Source organism: Zalophus californianus, chromosome 5, assembly GCF_009762305.2.
Source record: "Zalophus californianus isolate mZalCal1 chromosome 5, mZalCal1.pri.v2, whole genome shotgun sequence".
Taxonomy (NCBI): Eukaryota; Metazoa; Chordata; class Mammalia; order Carnivora; family Otariidae; genus Zalophus; species Zalophus californianus.
This window is the reverse complement of record NC_045599.1, coordinates 82,358,038-82,364,512: the sequence shown is the minus strand read 5'-3', so window position 1 is coordinate 82,364,512 and position 6,475 is coordinate 82,358,038.

Genomic DNA, 6,475 nt, shown 5'->3' with positions numbered 1-6,475 from the left:
TAACTCCAGGGGCAATGTTAGGTTTTCCTGACACATTTTGTAGACTGAAAAAAAAAAAGTTTATCTTTGTCATTACCCTCATAGCTGTTAAGTGAATACATGGAAAATACTATATCAAATATTAACATGTTTTCTGACTGAAGGTTCTCAGTCAAGAGATTTGAATTATCTGTAGGACAATGAAAATTGAAACATATTAAGCAGAAAATTAATTCAAAATTAGTAAATTAATAGGCTGTAATTATTTTTTTAAATTGAGCTCTGACTTGAATTATAAAGCTAAAAATGGTGGAGGGGAAAAAAAAGGTTGTATTTAATTAGAAGTCTAAAATGTTACTGTTTTAAAGAAAAATAGTTTTATAATATTTTGTTCGGTGTGTTTGTATAGCAGATGATGTCAATATTCCACCTGTATGTTTTCAGATCTCTTTATCATTTTCATGCTGTGCTTTCCCTTCTAACAGCCAGTACCTGCAAGAAGAGCCAGCGATAACTGGGATTTACATCGCCCTGGGAGAAGCCCTAGCCAATGGCTCCTGGTGTAGAAACATAACTACTCCAGCCTCCTTGCCCCCGGTCCAGGCTGCTCTGAGGTATGACTGTCTCCAGAATCTTCCACAGAGTTGAGCCTAACTTGTCCTCCATGGGATTTTGTTTGATGTTGAATATTTCTATGGCTTCTTCCTCTTCCCTGTCTCTTTCCTTACTCTCTTACTGTTTGTTCCTGGAAGCATTTCCTAACAAATAATTTTCACAGGAATCCTCATCTTAGTAAGCCTGATTCTAAGGAGTCCCACCTAAGACAGTGTGGTAGTCTTTAATGCTGTTTATTAATTTTTCTACTCTCTTCCTTCTGGGCACAAGCTAGAGTTGTATTTCCTGGCCTCCTGTGGTTGAGTGATGGGTCAGTTACCAGTTCTGATAGAGGTTATGTACACTGCTTCTGCTCTGAGCACCAGATGGCCAGGATGAAACCTTTAGAGCTCTTTTCTCTCTGTTCTCGTAACCAAGAATGTTCCAGATAGTGGCTGCTCTATCAGCCTGGGACCCGGAGTCACTGTGACAAAGTGGATCAAAGCCCCACCTCTGGTTTATTGATCAGAGTGAGAAATAAACTTCTGTTGCATTAAGCCACTGAGAGTTTGGGGGTGTTTGCTACGCTGCAATATAATCTAGCATATCCTGACAGATCTAGAGGATGAAAAAAGGGAAGAATCAAGGATGACTAAGATTCCTGACTTGGGCTTTTGGATGAATGGTATTAACATTCTTTGGGGTTGGGAAAAGCAAGGAGGAAGAGCTGCATTTTCTTTACTTATTTATTTTTTTTATTGAGGTGTAATTGATATATAACATATTAGTTTCAGCTGTACAACATGATTCACTATTTGTATATGTTTTAAAATGATCACCATTGTAAGTCTAGTTAACAGCTGTCACCATACATGGTAACAAATCTTTTTTTCCTGTGATGAGAACATTTAAGATCTATTCCCTTAGGAACTTTAAATATTCAGTACAATGTTACCAACAACAGTCACCATGTTATACATCACATCCCCATGACTTATTTTTTTTCTTTTTACTTAAACTATATTGGTTATTGTAGTTGGAAAAATTACTATAGAGATCTGTAATTTGTCTTAATATAAATTACATTTTTAACAAGGATATATGCCTTCTTCCTCCTGTTTACAATGAAAGCTATTAGGACTGAAATTATTTTTAATTTCTAATATCTAAAATTGATTTTTAAAACAATCTTAAGTAATTTATATGTCTCCAAATTTCTTGTTTCCACATTTCTATTTGTAATTCAATTTGTAAAAACCTACTGTCTTTCCCCTACAGAAAAAAACCCAAAAGGCATTCTTTATGTTTGTCACAGTGTTCTGTGCTTATATTCTTGATCTTGTATGTCAAAACTCTGAGTGTGACATAATTTATGCCATGGTAATGCACAAATGACATCTTGCACAGATCTGTCCAAATGAGATCTGGCTTTACTACACAGTTATTACGTCTGCATGAGGCTTTGAATATATTTGCCTATGTTTGTGTAGAAGAGTCGGAGTGGGAAAGAGTGAATGAGAGTTGATGCAGATTATTGTATCCAAGATTTTCATAAGTAGAAGAAAGAAATGTAAGTCCAGAAAACAGTATGATGGACCCATTCTAAGCTTAAATGTCTGTTCTGGGGATACGAACATTCCTATAGTTCCATAAGTCAAATGAATGCCAAACCTCCTGATTATACATTGGAAGTGATCTGGTACCCAAAGGGAGAAAGAAAATCCACACAGATTAGTTTCTTAGAATATTATTGTTCCTTAGAAATCACTTGTGGATGCACAGCACAAACCAGTGCTCTGAAAGGCTCCATTGCTTATTTCATTTGCTTTGCTTATCAGAGGCATAGCAAGACTTATATTCAGAGGAAAGATATATAAGTCCTGTCTGATATTCAAGCCAAACACAATGTTTCTATCAGGCAAAGGAGGAAATGCAACTCCCAAAAGTCTTACTATTCTGATTCTCTGAAGAATTGTTGAAACACGGTCAACACATAGGTATACAGAATGATTTAAAATAATATTTGAATTTTCTGTGTTCTTGTCTTTCAAATGCCAAGGTGTTATCAGAGGCCTTTAATCTTAGCTCTTCATAGAATTTCTGCAAAAAGAGTTTATTTTCAACTTCACTGTTATTGAAAGTAATTTCATTTCCATTAAGCCCTCAGTGTGTTTGTCAATTTGAGACACCACTGCAAATTTAATTAAATAATCTAAAATACGTGTACTTAAAAGTCACATGAAGAAATTAAGGTCCAGCTGTTCACCTGCAACTGCTTAATTTATGCTGGATTCTATTTAATTGAAAGTCAGTAACCTGGAAAGGAAAAGCATATTCACTTGAGATTGTATTAGAAACTGTAGAGCATGATCAATTGCATGATTCACAAGTGTGTCTATTTGCTACTTTGTTTCAGTTTAAAGTAACACTTTTTGTTTTCTTCAAATATGTGTAACAAATCTTTGTGCCATTTTAAGGTAATATTAAATTACCAATATTTTAAATTACATTTGAAAACAAATGTAAATTTAAGCTACTGAAAGCTACTCTTATTAATACCATACATATTTCAGTTTTCTTTTAGTTACATTTTATTGTCATGTGTATAAAAATATTTTTAAAAACTATGTTCATTTTATCAAGATTTTATTTGAGAGAGAGAGAGAACATGCAGGGGATGGGGGGCAGAGGGATAAGCAGACTCCCCACTGAATACAGAGCCTGATCATAGGCTCTATCCCAGGACCCTGAGATCATGACCTGAGCCTGTCAGACACTTAACTGACAGAGCCACCCAGGCATCCCAGAAACTATGTTCATTTTAATGTCATATTAAAGAGATAACTAAAATTATGCGTTAAGCATGAGGTGCCTTACTTACACGCGCATGTATATTGTTTTTACATAAGCCTTGTGTTTGGTAATCATTCTGTTATAATTTAGTTGACTCTTGTTTTTTATCTCTGTCAGCCCTGCATATACTTGTGCTCAATGGAAGACATAAAAAATCAAAATATTTTCACTTATTGCAATTTTGAAAATCATTTAACTGCAATGGAGATTTATTTAACTGGGAAGGAGATTCTTACAGCATTTAATAGTGAGGACACTGGAGCCTGAATACTAGCCCTATATTTACTGTGTGAATTTGGATAAGTTGCTTAACTTCTTTATGTCTCAATTCCTCTACTGTAAAAATGACTTAGCAGTTCAAATATATTATTATTTCCTTTTATTTGAGATGATTTTCTGTAATAATGCAGGAGAAACATGGCAGTCAATACTTAAAGGTTAAAAAAACCTGTAAAGGTCTTTATCACATATATGTAGTAGAGTTGGGAAATGAAAGCTGTAAGGGGAGCCAAGATGTCATTTTTTTGTATGGCACATTGAGCAAGAATTTTAACTTTTTAAACATCATTTTCTAATTTTTTTTTCCTCATAGATTAGTTCAGTCAATGGAATAATTCATTTTGGAATTCCTTATAAGTTATAAAATACTATACATGCTATCTCTTAATATAATATGAATAATAGCAGTCACCGGGACCTGGTTGTGTAACATTTCTTTGGTAAGCACTTCTTTTCAGGCCTGACGATTTTTACAAAAGTTAACTAATTAATATAAAATCACAGTATCATAGACTGTTGAGATGCTGCCAGAGAAAAACCCACATGAATACTGTATAATGAATTAACAGATTAATTTAGTGCATATAATAAGAGTCTTACTTGCTAAAATTATCATTCTATTTTGTGCTATGTTTATTAAATAAATACATACCTTTTTACAACTATGGCAGTATAGCTAGTGATATAATCATTGGTATCTCAAGTTTCAATTAATCAGTTATTCTAAAGTTTCAAATTATTTGCTTAAGAATTCAATATAACCTTCCTGAGAATGAAAGCTAGTAAAGGTTGATTTTATATATCACAGATAATATATTTTTATCATATGTCAATCAATTGTACTATGTAGTTTCATAAGTCACAAAAAAAAAAGCAGGAAGCATTTGGGCTAATCTTACATTTGCCTTTGAAATTAACTGGCAGATTGATGAGTCTAACAACTAGATTTCCCTTTTGGAAGATAGATGGAGATATACTGAGGAACACAGAGTAGATAATGCTTTGTGATGTTTTTTCTTGATGTTTTCTATGAGTTTCCTGTGGCTGGCAGTTTTCTCAGTTTTCTTTAACATCTTTTCTTCTTCATTTTTTAAAGATGTAGACTTATTTTTGAAAAAAAAATCTTATTTATTTTTTGCAATTTTAATATTACCTGTTCAAGTTTTTAAGATTTTGACTTATTACTAGAATTAGTGGAATAAATGTCCCTAATGAAGTTAAATTTTTGGTGCACACTTTTATAGGGTAAAACCAATATCCTGATTCTACATTAGTAAGAGCAATGTGGAGATTTTCAGATAAAATAATGGCTTGAATTCTGATGTCTAATTTCACTAATTTTAGAAGAAAAATTTTTCTTAGAAAAGTTAAGGTGGATATTTTATTTTTTTATTTTATTTTATTATTTTATGTTTTAAAGATTTTATTTATTTATTTATGAGGGAGAGAGAGAGCACAAGCAGGAGGAGCTGTAGGCAGAGGGAGAAGCAGGCTCCCCACTGTGCAGGGAGCCCAACGTGGGACTTGATCTCAGAGCTCTAGGATCATGACCTGAGCCGAAGGCAGATGCTTAAGTTACTGAGCCACCCAGGTGTCCTAAGGCGGATATGTTAAGGGCACAAAATTCAAACGATAGAGAGAACTAGGGAACAAGAACAACAAATTTGGTTAAATTAACAACACAGGTTGTTGTTGGCAAGGATGCAGAGAAAGGGGAACCCTCTTACACTGTTGGTGGAAATGTGAAAACTGGTTCAGCTACTCTGGAAAACAGTATGGAGTTTCCTCAAAAAGTTAAAAATAGAACGATCCTACGACCCAGCAATTGTACTACTAGGTGTTTACTCAAAGGATACAAAAATACTGATTTGAAGGGATACATGCACCCCAATGTTTATAGCAGCATTATCAATAATAGCCAAATTATGGAAACAGCCCAAATATCCATCGACTGATGAATGGATAAAGAAGAAGTGGTATATATATATATATACAATGGAAACCCATCCATGAAAAAGAATGAAATCTTGCCATTTACAGCAATGTGGATGGAGCTATATTGTATTATGCGAAGTTAAATAATTAGTCCGAGAAAGACAAATACCGTATGATCTCATTCATATGTGGAATTTAAGAAAAAAAGCAGATGAACATGGAGGGAATAAAGAGAGGTAAACCAGAAACCAGACTCTTAACTATAGAGGACAGACTGAGGGTTGCTGGAGGGGAGGTGGCAAGGGATGGGTTAAATAGGTTATGGGGATTAAGGAGAGCACTGGTTGTGATGAGCACTGGGTATTGCATGTAAGTGATGAATCGCTAAATTCTATACCTGAAACTAATACTACACTGTATGTTAACTAACTAGAATTTAAATAAAAACTTGAAAAAGGAAAAAAAAAACAAATTTGGAAGCTAGAATGCAGATGGAGTAGTACTGTTAATAGTGAATTAGAAGACCTGAATTGTCAGACCTGAGAAATCCAGATTCTCAGTCACTGGTGGTACAAGCTGAGAATCACTCTGACTTAAATTGCAGAATTCCTCCCTAGCCTCTGGAATTAGCATATGTGGAATTTAAGAAACAAAACAGATGAACATGGGGGAAAAAGAGGCAAATTAAAAATCAGAGTCTTAACTATAGGAACTAGAGGAGTTGGGGATAAAGTATAGGAGTTGGGGATAAAGAGATGACTGCAATGAGGAAGACCAGTTGTGAGCAGTTTAAGAGGCAGTTAGATCACTAGATCTCCTCAATACTACACAGCTG